Below are 12,896 nucleotides of genomic sequence, written 5' to 3'. Positions count from 1 at the left end.
GAGCTGCTAGAAAGCGTACGTGAAGAGCAGGAAGGGCTTTCAGAGCAGCCGGTTCTCGTCTTGGACAGTCGCCACACATCCGCACTTTTAGTGCCTCAGAACCCCGGACAGCTTGCAAAACACGGCTGTAACTGTCCCAGCGCAAGCTGTTCAGGAAAGCATAGAAATGCGATGTTCGCGTGCTTTTAGCGCTGCTCGCAAGAAGCCTCCGGAGCAGGCACTTCTCGTGCGGCAACAAGCGTGCCTTCTACGATCTTTCCTAGCCTCTTTTCCTCCGGGCAGCCGGCTTGAGCTGATGTGAAGTGTTGGTGGGCAAATCATCCAGAGAAGAGTCGCAATGCTTCTGGGCTGTTAGCAAGAGCGAGTGAAGAGCAGCAAGAGCTTTCCCTGCTGACCCTTTTCATGTGGGAGATTAGCTGGACATTTGCCGGTTTAGTGCCTTGTTTCTTCTGCGCAGCTTGCACAAAGCTCATTGCGGCTTTCGCGGTTCGAGTTGTGCATCGCCGGAGCTCTGCGGGAAAGAGCGAGAGAAGAGCCGCGAAAGCTCCGAGTGCGGCCAGCTCGCGTGTAGCCGCGAATGTGCACTGTTCGCCGGTTGGAGGGCGACTGCCTTCTGCGCGGCTGCTTCCAAGTTGACGGTAACTGCCAGCGTGCTAGCTGTGTAGGACAGTGAAGAGGCTGACGTGTGTGTGTCCGTAGAGCTGCTAGAAAGCGTACGTGAAGAGCAGGAAGGGCTTTCAGAGCAGCCGGTTCTCGTCTTGGACAGTCGCCACACATCCGCACTTTTAGTGCCTCAGAACCCCGGACAGCTTGCAAAACACGGCTGTAACTGTCCCAGCGCAAGCTGTTCCGGAAAGCATAGAAATGCGATGTTCGCGTGCTTTTAGCGCTGCTCGCAAGAAGCCTCCGGAGCAGGCACTTCTCGTGCGGCAACAAGCGTGCCTTCTACGATCTTTCCTAGCCTCTTTTCCTCCGGGCAGCCGGCTTGAGCTGATGTGAAGTGTTGGTGTGCAAATCATCCAGAGAAGAGTCGCAATGCTTCTGGGCTGTTAGCAAGAGCGAGTGAAGAGCAGCAAGAGCTTTCCTTGCTGACCCTTTTCATGTGGGTGATTAGCTCGACAATTGCCGGTTTAGTGCCTTGTTTCTTCTGCGCAGCTTGCACAAAGCTCATTGCGGCTTTCGCGGTTCGAGTTGTGCATCGCCGGAGCTCTGCGGGAAAGAGCGAGAGAAGAGCCGCGAAAGCTCCGAGTGCGGCCAGCTCGCGTGTAGCCGCGATGATGCGCTGTTCGCCGGTGGGAGGGCGACTGCCTTCTGCGCGGCTGCTTCCAAGTTGACGGTAAGTGCCAGCGTGCTAGCTGTGTAGGACAGTGAAGAGGCTGACGTGTGTGTGTCCGTAGAGCTGCTAGAAAGCGTACGTGAAGAGCAGGAAGGGCTTTCAGAGCAGCCGGTTCTCGTCTTGGACAGTCGCCACACATCCGCACTTTTAGTGCCTCAGAACCCCGGACAGCTTGCAAAACACGGCTGTAACTGTCCCAGCGCAAGCTGTTCAGGAAAGCATAGAAATGCGATGTTCGCGTGCTTTTAGCGCTGCTCGCAAGAAGCCTCCGGAGCAGGCACTTCTCGTGCGGCAACAAGCGTGCCTTCTACGATCTTTCCTAGCCTCTTTTCCTCCGGGCAGCCGGCTTGAGCTGATGTGAAGTGTTGGTGTGCAAATCATCCAGAGAAGAGTCGCAATGCTTCTGGGCAGTTAGCAAGAGCGAGTGAAGAGCAGCAAGAGCTTTCCTTGCTGACCCTTTTCATGTGGGTGATTAGCTGGACATTTGCCGGTTTAGTGCCTTGTTTCTTCTGCGCAGCTTGCACAAAGCTCATTGCGGCTTTCGCGGTTCGAGTTGTGCATCGCCGGAGCTCTGCGGGAAAGAGCGAGAGAAGAGCCGCGAAAGCTCCGAGTGCGGCCAGCTCGCGTGTAGCCGCGATGATGCGCTGTTCGCCGGTTGGAGGGCGACTGCCTTCTGCGCGGCTGCTTCCAAGTTGACGGTAACTGCCAGCGTGCTAGCTGTGTAGGACAGTGAAGAGGCTGACGTGTGTGTGTCCGTAGAGCTGCTAGAAAGCGTACGGGAAGAGCAGGAAGGGCTTTCAGAGCAGCCGGTTCTCGTCTTGGACAGTCGCCACACATCCGCACTTTTAGTGCCTCAGAACCCCGGACAGCTTGCAAAACACGGCTGTAACTGTCCCAGCGCAAGCTGTTCCGGAAAGCATAGAAATGCGATGTTCGCGTGCTTTTAGCGCTGCTCGCAAGAAGCCTCCGGAGCAGGCACTTCTCGTGCGGCAACAAGCGTGCCTTCTACGATCTTTCCTAGCCTCTTTTCATCCGGGCAGCCGGCTTGAGCTGATGTGAAGTGTTGGTGTGCAAATCATCCAGAGAAGAGTCGCAATGCTTCTGGGCTGTTAGCAAGAGCGAGTGAAGAGCAGCAAGAGCTTTCCTTGCTGACCCTTTTCATGTGGGTGATTAGCTCGACAATTGCCGGTTTAGTGCCTTGTTTCTTCTGCGCAGCTTGCACAAAGCTCATTGCGGCTTTCGCGGTTCGAGTTGTGCATCGCCGGAGCTCTGCGGGAAAGAGCGAGAGAAGAGCCGCGAAAGCTCCGAGTGCGGCCAGCTCGCGTGTAGCCGCGATGATGCGCTGTTCGCCGGTTGGAGGGCGACTGCCTTCTGCGCGGCTGCTTCCAAGCTGACGGTAACTGCCAGCGTGCTAGCTGTGTAGGACAGTGAAGAGGCTGACGCGTGTGTGTCCGTAGAGCTGCTAGAAAGCGTACGTGAAGAGCAGGAAGGGCTTTCAGAGCAGCCGGTTCTCGTCTTGGACAGTCGCCACACATCCGCACTTTTAGTGCCTCAGAACCCCGGACAGCTTGCAAAACACGGCTGTAACTGTCCCAGCGCAAGCTGTTCAGGAAAGCATAGAAATGCGATGTTCGCGTGCTTTTAGCGCTGCTCGCAAGAAGCCTCCGGAGCAGGCACTTCTCGTGCGGCAACAAGCGTGCCTTCTACGATCTTTCCTAGCCTCTTTTCCTCCGGGCAGCCGGCTTGAGCTGATGTGAAGTGTTGGTGTGCAAATCATCCAGAGAAGAGTCGCAATGCTTCTGGGCTGTTAGCAAGAGCGAGTGAAGAGCAGCAAGAGCTTTCCTTGCTGACCCTTTTCATGTGGGAGATTAGCTCGACATTTGCCGGTTTAGTGACTTGTTTCTTCTGCGCAGCTTGCACAAAGCTCATTGCGGCTTTCGCGGTTCGAGTTGTGCATCGCCGGAGCTCTGCGGGAAAGAGCGAGAGAAGAGCCGCGAAAGCTCCGAGTGCGGCCAGCTCGCGTGTAGCCGCGATGATGCGCTGTTCGCCGGTTGGAGGGCGTCTGCCTTCTGCGCGGCTGCTTCCAAGCTGACGGTAACTGCCAGCGTGCTAGCTGTGTAGGACAGTGAAGAGGCTGACGTGTGTGTGTCCGTAGAGCTGCTAGAAAGCGTACGTGAAGAGCAGGAAGGGCTTTCAGAGCAGCCGGTTCTCGTCTTGGACAGTCGCCACACATCCGCACTTTTAGTGCCTCAGAACCCCGGACAGCTTGCAAAACACGGCTGTAACTGTCCCAGCGCAAGCTGTTCAGGAAAGCATAGAAATGCGATGTTCGCGTGCTTTTAGCGCTGCTCGCAAGAAGCCTCCGGAGCAGGCACTTCTCATGCGGCAACAAGCGTGCCTTCTACGATCTTTCCTAGCCTCTTTTCCTCCGGGCAGCCGGCTTGAGCTGATGTGAAGTGTTGGTGGGCAAATCATCCAGAGAAGAGTCGCAATGCTTCTGGGCTGTTAGCAAGAGCGAGTGAAGAGCAGCAAGAGCTTTCCCTGCTGACCCTTTTCATGTGGGAGATTAGCTGGACATTTGCCGGTTTAGTGCCTTGTTTCTTCTGCGCAGCTTGCACAAAGCTCATTGCGGCTTTCGCGGTTCGAGTTGTGCATCGCCGGAGCTCTGCGGGAAAGAGCGAGAGAAGAGCCGCGAAAGCTCCGAGTGCGGCCAGCTCGCGTGTAGCCGCGATGATGCGCTGTTCGCCGGTTGGAGGGCGACTGCCTTCTGCGCGGCTGCTTCCAAGTTGACGGTAACTGCCAGCGTGCTAGCTGTGTAGGACAGTGAAGGGGCTGACGTGTGTGTGTCCGTAGAGCTGCTAGAAAGCTTACGTGAAGAGCAGGAAGGGCTTTCAGAGCAGCCGGTTCTCGTCTTGGACAGTCGCCACACATCCGCACTTTTAGTGCCTCAGAACCCCGGACAGCTTGCAAAACACGGCTGTAACTGTCCCAGCGCAAGCTGTTCCGGAAAGCATAGAAATGCGATGTTCGCGTGCTTTTAGCGCTGCTCGCAAGAAGCCTCCGGAGCAGGCACTTCTCGTGCGGCAACAAGCGTGCCTTCTACGATCTTTCCTAGCCTCTTTTCCTCCGGGCAGCCGGCTTGAGCTGATGTGAAGTGTTGGTGTGCAAATCATCCAGAGAAGAGTCGCAATGCTTCTGGGCTGTTAGCAAGAGCGAGTGAAGAGCAGCAAGAGCTTTCCTTGCTGACCCTTTTCATGTGGGTGATTAGCTCGACAATTGCCGGTTTAGTGCCTTGTTTCTTCTGCGCAGCTTGCACAAAGCTCATTGCGGCTTTCGCGGTTCGAGTTGTGCATCGCCGGAGCTCTGCGGGAAAGAGCGAGAGAAGAGCCGCGAAAGCTCCGAGTGCGGCCAGCTCGCGTGTAGCCGCGATGATGCGCTGTTCGCCGGTTGGAGGGCGACTGCCTTCTGCGCGGCTGCTTCCAAGCTGACGGTAACTGCCAGCGTGCTTGCTGTGTAGGACAGTGAAGAGGCTGACGTGTGTGTGTCCGTAGAGCTGCTAGAAAGCGTACGTGAAGAGCAGGAAGGGCTTTCAGAGCAGCCGGTTCTCGTCTTGGACAGTCGCCACACATCCGCACTTTTAGTGCCTCAGAACCCCGGACAGCTTGCAAAACACGGCTGTAACTGTCCCAGCGCAAGCTGTTCAGGAAAGCATAGAAATGCGATGTTCGCGTGCTTTTAGCGCTGCTCGCAAGAAGCCTCCGGAGCAGGCACTTCTCGTGCGGCAACAAGCGTGCCTTCTACGATCTTTCCTAGCCTCTTTTCCTCCGGGCAGCCGGCTTGAGCTGATGTGAAGTGTTGGTGTGCAAATCATCCAGAGAAGAGTCGCAATGCTTCTGGGCTGTTAGCAAGAGCGAGTGAAGAGCAGCAAGAGCTTTCCTTGCTGACCCTTTTCATGTGGGAGATTAGCTCGACATTTGCCGGTTTAGTGCCTTGTTTCTTCTGCGCAGCTTGCACAAAGCTCATTGCGGCTTTCGCGGTTCGAGTTGTGCATCGCCGGAGCTCTGCGGGAAAGAGCGAGAGAAGAGCCGCGAAAGCTCCGAGTGCGGCCAGCTCGCGTGTAGCCGCGATGATGCGCTGTTCGCCGGTTGGAGGGCGACTGCCTTCTGCGCGGCTGCTTCCAAGTTGACGGTAACTGCCAGCGTGCTAGCTGTGTAGGACAGTGAAGAGGCTGACGTGTGTGTGTCCGTAGAGCTGCTAGAAAGCGTACGTGAAGAGCAGGAAGGGCTTTCAGAGCAGCCGGTTCTCGTCTTGGACAGTCGCCACACATCCGCACTTTTAGTGCCTCAGAACCCCGGACAGCTTGCAAAACACGGCTGTAACTGTCCCAGCGCAAGCTGTTCCGGAAAGCATAGAAATGCGATGTTCGCGTGCTTTTAGCGCTGCTCGCAAGAAGCCTCCGGAGCAGGCACTTCTCTTGCGGCAACAAGCGTGCCTTCTACGATCTTTCCTAGCCTCTTTTCCTCCGGGCAGCCGGCTTGAGCTGATGTGAAGTGTTGGTGGGCAAATCATCCAGAGAAGAGTCGCAATGCTTCTGGGCTGTTAGCAAGAGCGAGTGAAGAGCAGCAAGAGCTTTCCTTGCTGACCCTTTTCATGTGGGAGATTAGCTGGACATTTGCCGGTTTAGTGCCTTGTTTCTTCTGCGCAGCTTGCACAAAGCTCATTGCGGCTTTCGCGGTTCGAGTTGTGCATCGCCGGAGCTCTGCGGGAAAGAGCGAGAGAAGAGCCGCGAAAGCTCCGAGTGCGGCCAGCTCGCGTGTAGCCGCGATGATGCGCTGTTCGCCGGTTGGAGGGCGACTGCCTTCTGCGCGGCTGCTTCCAAGTTGACGGTAACTGCCAGCGTGCTAGCTGTGTAGGACAGTGAAGAGGCTGACGTGTGTGTGTCCGTAGAGCTGCTAGAAAGCGTACGTGAAGAGCAGGAAGGGCTTTCAGAGCAGCCGGTTCTTGTCTTGGACAGTCGCCACACATCCGCACTTTTAGTGCCTCAGAACCCCGGACAGCTTGCAAAACACGGCTGTAACTGTCCCAGCGCAAGCTGTTCAGGAAAGCATAGAAATGCGATGTTCGCGTGCTTTTAGCGCTGCTCGCAAGAAGCCTCCGGAGCAGGCACTTCTCGTGCGGCAACAAGCGTGCCTTCTACGATCTTTTCTAGCCTCTTTTCCTCCGGGCAGCTGGCTTGAGCTGATGTGAAGTGTTGGTGTGCAAATCATCCAGAGAAGAGTCGCAATGCTTCTGGGCTGTTAGCAAGAGCGAGTGAAGAGCAGCAAGAGCTTTCCTTGCTGACCCTTTTCATGTGGGAGATTAGCTGGACATTTGCCGGTTTAGTGCCTTGTTTCTTCTGCGCAGCTTGCACAAAGCTCATTGCGGCTTTCGCGGTTCGAGTTGTGCATCGCCGGAGCTCTGCGGGAAAGAGCGAGAGAAGAGCCGCGAAAGCTCCGAGTGCGGCCAGCTCGCGTGTAGCCGCGATGATGCGCTGTTCGCCGGTTGGAGGGCGACTGCCTTCTGCGCGGCTGCTTCCAAGTTGACGGTAACTGCCAGCGTGCTAGCTGTGTAGGACAGTGAAGAGGCTGACGTGTGTGTGTCCGTAGAGCTGCTAGAAAGCGTACGTGAAGAGCAGGAAGGGCTTTCAGAGCAGCCGGTTCTTGTCTTGGACAGTCGCCACACATCCGCACTTTTAGTGCCTCAGAACCCCGGACAGCTTGCAAAACACGGCTGTAACTGTCCCAGCGCAAGCTGTTCAGGAAAGCATAGAAATGCGATGTTCGCGTGCTTTTAGCGCTGCTCGCAAGAAGCCTCCGGAGCAGGCACTTCTCGTGCGGCAACAAGCGTGCCTTCTACGATCTTTTCTAGCCTCTTTTCCTCCGGGCAGCTGGCTTGAGCTGATGTGAAGTGTTGGTGTGCAAATCATCCAGAGAAGAGTCGCAATGCTTCTGGGCTGTTAGCAAGAGCGAGTGAAGAGCAGCAAGAGCTTTCCTTGCTGACCCTTTTCATGTGGGAGATTAGCTGGACATTTGCCGGTTTAGTGCCTTGTTTCTTCTGCGCAGCTTGCACAAAGCTCATTGCGGCTTTCGCGGTTCGAGTTGTGCATCGCCGGAGCTCTGCGGGAAAGAGCGAGAGAAGAGCCGCGAAAGCTCCGAGTGCGGCCAGCTCGCGTGTAGCCGCGATGATGCGCTGTTCGCCGGTTGGAGGGCGTCTGCCTTCTGCGCGGCTGCTTCCAAGCTGACGGTAACTGCCAGCGTGCTAGCTGTGTAGGACAGTGAAGAGGCTGACGTGTGTGTGTCCGTAGAGCTGCTAGAAAGCGTACGTGAAGAGCAGGAAGGGCTTTCAGAGCAGCCGGTTCTCGTCTTGGACAGTCGCCACACATCCGCACTTTTAGTGCCTCAGAACCCCGGACAGCTTGCAAAACACGGCTGTAACTGTCCCAGCGCAAGCTGTTCAGGAAAGCATAGAAATGCGATGTTCGCGTGCTTTTAGCGCTGCTCGCAAGAAGCCTCCGGAGCAGGCACTTCTCTTGCGGCAACAAGCGTGCCTTCTACGATCTTTCCTAGCCTCTTTTACTCCGGGCAGCCGGCTTGAGCTGATGTGAAGTGTTGGTGTGCAAATCATCCAGAGAAGAGTCGCAATGCTTCTGGGCTGTTAGCAAGAGCGAGTGAAGAGCAGCAAGAGCTTTCCTTGCTGACCCTTTTCATGTGGGAGATTAGCTGGACATTTGCCGGTTTAGTGCCTTGTTTCTTCTGCGCAGCTTGCACAAAGCTCATTGCGGCTTTCGCGGTTCGAGTTGTGCATCGCCGGAGCTCTGCGGGAAAGAGCGAGAGAAGAGCCGCGAAAGCTCCGAGTGCGGCCAGCTCGCGTGTAGCCGCGATGATGCGCTGTTCGCCGGTTGGAGGGCGACTGCCTTCTGCGCGGCTGCTTCCAAGTTGACGGTAACTGCCAGCGTGCTAGCTGTGTAGGACAGTGAAGAGGCTGACGTGTGTGTGTCCGTAGAGCTGCTAGAAAGCGTACGTGAAGAGCAGGAAGGGCTTTCAGAGCAGCCGGTTCTCGTCTTGGACAGTCGCCACACATCCGCACTTTTAGTGCCTCAGAACCCCGGACAGCTTGCAAAACACGGCTGTAACTGTCCCAGCGCAAGCTGTTCAGGAAAGCACAGAAATGCGATGTTCGCGTGCTTTTAGCGCTGCTCGCAAGAAGCCTCCGGAGCAGGCACTTCTCGTGCGGCAACAAGCGTGCCTTCTACGATCTTTCCTAGCCTCTTTTCCTCCGGGCAGCCGGCTTGAGCTGATGTGAAGTGTTGGTGGGCAAATCATCCAGAGAAGAGTCGCAATGCTTCTGGGCTGTTAGCAAGAGCGAGTGAAGAGCAGCAAGAGCTTTCCTTGCTGACCCTTTTCATGTGGGTGATTAGCTGGACATTTGCCGGTTTAGTGCCTTGTTTCTTCTGCGCAGCTTGCACAAAGCTCATTGCGGCTTTCGCGGTTCGAGTTGTGCATCGCCGGAGCTCTGCGGGAAAGAGCGAGAGAAGAGCCGCGAAAGCTCCGAGTGCGGCCAGCTCGCGTGTAGCCGCGATGATGCGCTGTTCGCCGGTTGGAGGGCGACTGCCTTCTGCGCGGCTGCTTCCAAGTTGACGGTAAGTGCCAGCGTGCTAGCTGTGTAGGACAGTGAAGAGGCTGACGTGTGTGTGTCCGTAGAGCTGCTAGAAAGCGTACGTGAAGAGCAGGAAGGGCTTTCAGAGCAGCCGGTTCTCGTCTTGGACAGTCGCCACACATCCGCACTTTTAGTGCCTCAGAACCCCGGACAGCTTGCAAAACACGGCTGTAACTGTCCCAGCGCAAGCTGTTCAGGAAAGCATAGAAATGCGATGTTCGCGTGCTTTTAGCGCTGCTCGCAAGAAGCCTCCGGAGCAGGCACTTCTCTTGCGGCAACAAGCGTGCCTTCTACGATCTTTCCTAGCCTCTTTTCCTCCGGGCAGCCGGCTTGAGCTGATGTGAAGTGTTGGTGTGCAAATCATCCAGAGAAGAGTCGCAATGCTTCTGGGCTGTTAGCAAGAGCGAGTGAAGAGCAGCAAGAGCTTTCCTTGCTGACCCTTTTCATGTGGGAGATTAGCTGGACATTTGCCGGTTTAGTGACTTGTTTCTTCTGCGCAGCTTGCACAAAGCTCATTGCGGCTTTCGCGGTTCGAGTTGTGCATCGCCGGAGCTCTGCGGGAAAGAGCGAGAGAAGAGCCGCGAAAGCTCCGAGTGCGGCCAGCTCGCGTGTAGCCGCGATTATGCGCTGTTCGCCGGTTGGAGGGCGACTGCCTTCTGCGCGGCTGCTTCCAAGTTGCCGGTAACTGCCAGCGTGCTAGCTGTGTAGGACAGTGAAGAGGCTGACGTGTGTGTGTCCGTAGAGCTGCTAGAAAGCGTACGTGAAGAGCAGGAAGGGCTTTCAGAGCAGCCGGTTCTCGTCTTGGACAGTCGCCACACATCCGCACTTTTAGTGCCTCAGAACCCCGGACAGCTTGCAAAACACGGCTGTAACTGTCCCAGCGCAAGCTGTTCAGGAAAGCACAGAAATGCGATGTTCGCATGCTTTTAGCGCTGCTCGCAAGAAGCCTCCGGAGCAGGCACTTCTCGTGCGGCAACAAGCGTGCCTTCTACGATCTTTCCTAGCCTCTTTTCCTCCGGGCAGCCGGCTTGAGCTGATGTGAAGTGTTGGTGTGCAAATCATCCAGAGAAGAGTCGCAATGCTTCTGGGCTGTTAGCAAGAGCGAGTGAAGAGCAGCAAGAGCTTTCCTTGCTGACCCTTTTCATGTGGGTGATTAGCTGGACATTTGCCGGTTTAGTGCCTTGTTTCTTCTGCGCAGCTTGCACAAAGCTCATTGCGGCTTTCGCGGTTCGAGTTGTGCATCGCCGGAGCTCTGCGGGAAAGAGCGAGAGAAGAGCCGCGAAAGCTCCGAGTGCGGCCAGCTCGCGTGTAGCCGCGATGATGCGCTGTTCGCCGGTTGGAGGGCGACTGCCTTCTGCGCGGCTGCTTCCAAGTTGCCGGTAACTGCCACCGTGCTAGCTGTGTAGGACAGTGAAGAGGCTGACGTGTGTGTGTCCGTAGAGCTGCTAGAAAGGGTACGTGAAGAGCAGGAAGGGCTTTCAGAGCAGCCGGTTCTCGTCTTGGACAGTCGCCACACATCCGCACTTTTAGTGCCTCAGAACCCCGGGCAGCTTGCAAAACACGGCTGTAACTGTCCCAGCGCAAGCTGTTCAGGAAAGCACAGAAACGCGATGTTCGCGTGCTTTTAGCGCTGCTCGCAAGAAGCCTCCGGAGCAGGCACTTCTCGTGCAGCAACAACCGTGCCTGCTACGATCTTTCCTAGCCTCTTTTCCTCCGGGCAGCCGGCTTGAGCTGATGTGAAGTGTTGGTGGGCAAATCATCCAGAGAAGAGTCGCAATGCTTCTGGGCTGTTAGCAAGAGCTTTCCTTGCTGACCCTTTTCACGTGGGAGATTAGCTGGACATTTGCCGGTTTAGTGCCTTGTTTCTTCTGCGCAGCTTGCACAAAGCTCATTGCGGCTTTCGCGGTTCGAGTTGTGCATCGCCGGAGCTCTGCGGGAAAGAGCGAGAGAAGAGCCGCGAAAGCTCCGAGTGCGGCCAGCTCGCGTGTAGCCGCGATGATGCGCTGTTCGCCGGTTGGAGGGCGACTGCCTTCTGCGCGGCTGGTTCCAAGTTGACGGTAACTGCCAGCGTGCTAGCTGTGTAGGACAGTGAAGAGGCTGACGCGTGTGTGTCCGTAGAGCTGCTAGAAAGCGTACGTGAAGAGCAGGAAGGGCTTTCAGAGCAGCCGGTTCTCGTCTTGGACAGTCGCCACACATCCGCACTTTTAGTGCCTCAGAACCCCGGGCAGCTTGCAAAACACGGCTGTAACTGTCCCAGCGCAAGCTGTTCAGGAAAGCACAGAAACGCGATGTTCGCGTGCTTTTAGCGCTGCTCGCAAGAAGCCTCCGGAGCAGGCACTTCTCGTGCAGCAACAACCGTGCCTGCTACGATCTTTCCTAGCCTCTTTTCCTCCGGGCAGCCGGCTTGAGCTGATGTGAAGTGTTGGTGGGCAAATCATCCAGAGAAGAGTCGCAATGCTTCTGGGCTGTTAGCAAGAGCTTTCCTTGCTGACCCTTTTCACGTGGGAGATTAGCTGGACATTTGCCGGTTTAGTGCCTTGTTTCTTCTGCGCAGCTTGCACAAAGCTCATTGCGGCTTTCGCGGTTCGAGTTGTGCATCGCCGGAGCTCTGCGAGAAAGAGCGAGAGAAGAGCCGCGAAAGCTCCGAGTGCGGCCAGCTCGCGTGTAGCCGCGATGATGCGCTGTTCGCCGGTTGGAGGGCGACTGCCTTCTGCGCGGCTGGTTCCAAGTTGACGGTAACTGCCAGCGTGCTAGCTGTGTAGGACAGTGAAGAGGCTGACGTGTGTGTGTCCGTAGAGCTGCTAGAAAGCGTACGGGAAGAGCAGGAAGGGCTTTCAGAGCAGCCGGTTCTCGTCTTGGACAGTCGCCACACATCCGCACTTTTAGTGCCTCAGAACCCCGGACAGCTTGCAAAACAGGGCTGTAACTGTCCCAGCGCAAGCTGTTCAGGAAAGCACAGAAACGCGATGTTCGCGTGCTTTTAGCGCTGCTCGCAAGAAGCCTCCGGAGCAGGCACTTCTCGTGCAGCAACAACCGTGCCTGCTACGATCTTTCCTAGCCTCTTTTCCTCCGGGCAGCCGGCTTGAGCTGATGTGAAGTGTTGGTGGGCAAATCATCCAGAGAAGAGTCGCAATGCTTCTGGGCTGTTAGCAAGAGCTTTCCTTGCTGACCCTTTTCACGTGGGAGATTAGCTGGACATTTGCCGGTTTAGTGCCTTGTTTCTTCTGCGCAGCTTGCACAAAGCTCATTGCGGCTTTCGCGGTTCGAGTTGTGCATCGCTGGAGCTCTGCGGGAAAGAGCGAGAGAAGAGCCGCGAAAGCTCCGAGTGCGGCCAGCTCGCGTGTAGCCGCGATGATGCGCTGTTCGCCGGTTGGAGGGCGACTGCCTTCTGCGCGGCTGCTTCCAAGCTGACGGTAACTGCCAGCGTGCTAGCTGTGTAGGACAGTGAAGAGGGTGACGCGTGTGTGTCCGTAGAGCTGCTAGAAAGCGTACGTGAAGAGCAGGAAGGGCTTTCAGAGCAGCCGGTTCTCGTCTTGGACAGTCGCCACACATCCGCACTTTTAGTGCCTCAGAACCCCGGGCAGCTTGCAAAACACGGCTGTAACTGTCCCAGCGCAAGCTGTTCAGGAAAGCACAGAAACGCGATGTTCGCGTGCTTTTAGCGCTGCTCGCAAGAAGCCTCCGGAGCAGGCACTTCTCGTGCAGCAACAACCGTGCCTGCTACGATCTTTCCTAGCCTCTTTTCCTCCGGGCAGCCGGCTTGAGCTGATGTGAAGTGTTGGTGTGCAAATCATCCAGAGAAGAGTCGCAATGCTTCTGGGCTGTTAGCAAGAGCTTTCCTTGCTGACCCTTTTCACGTGGGAGA

Source organism: Chlamydotis macqueenii, chromosome 5 (genome assembly GCF_036417535.1).
Source record: "Chlamydotis macqueenii isolate bChlMac1 chromosome 5, bChlMac1.mat, whole genome shotgun sequence".
NCBI lineage: Eukaryota > Metazoa > Chordata > Aves > Otidiformes > Otididae > Chlamydotis > Chlamydotis macqueenii.
The sequence above is the reverse complement of the archived record's forward strand: the minus strand, read 5'-3'. Positions refer to the sequence as shown.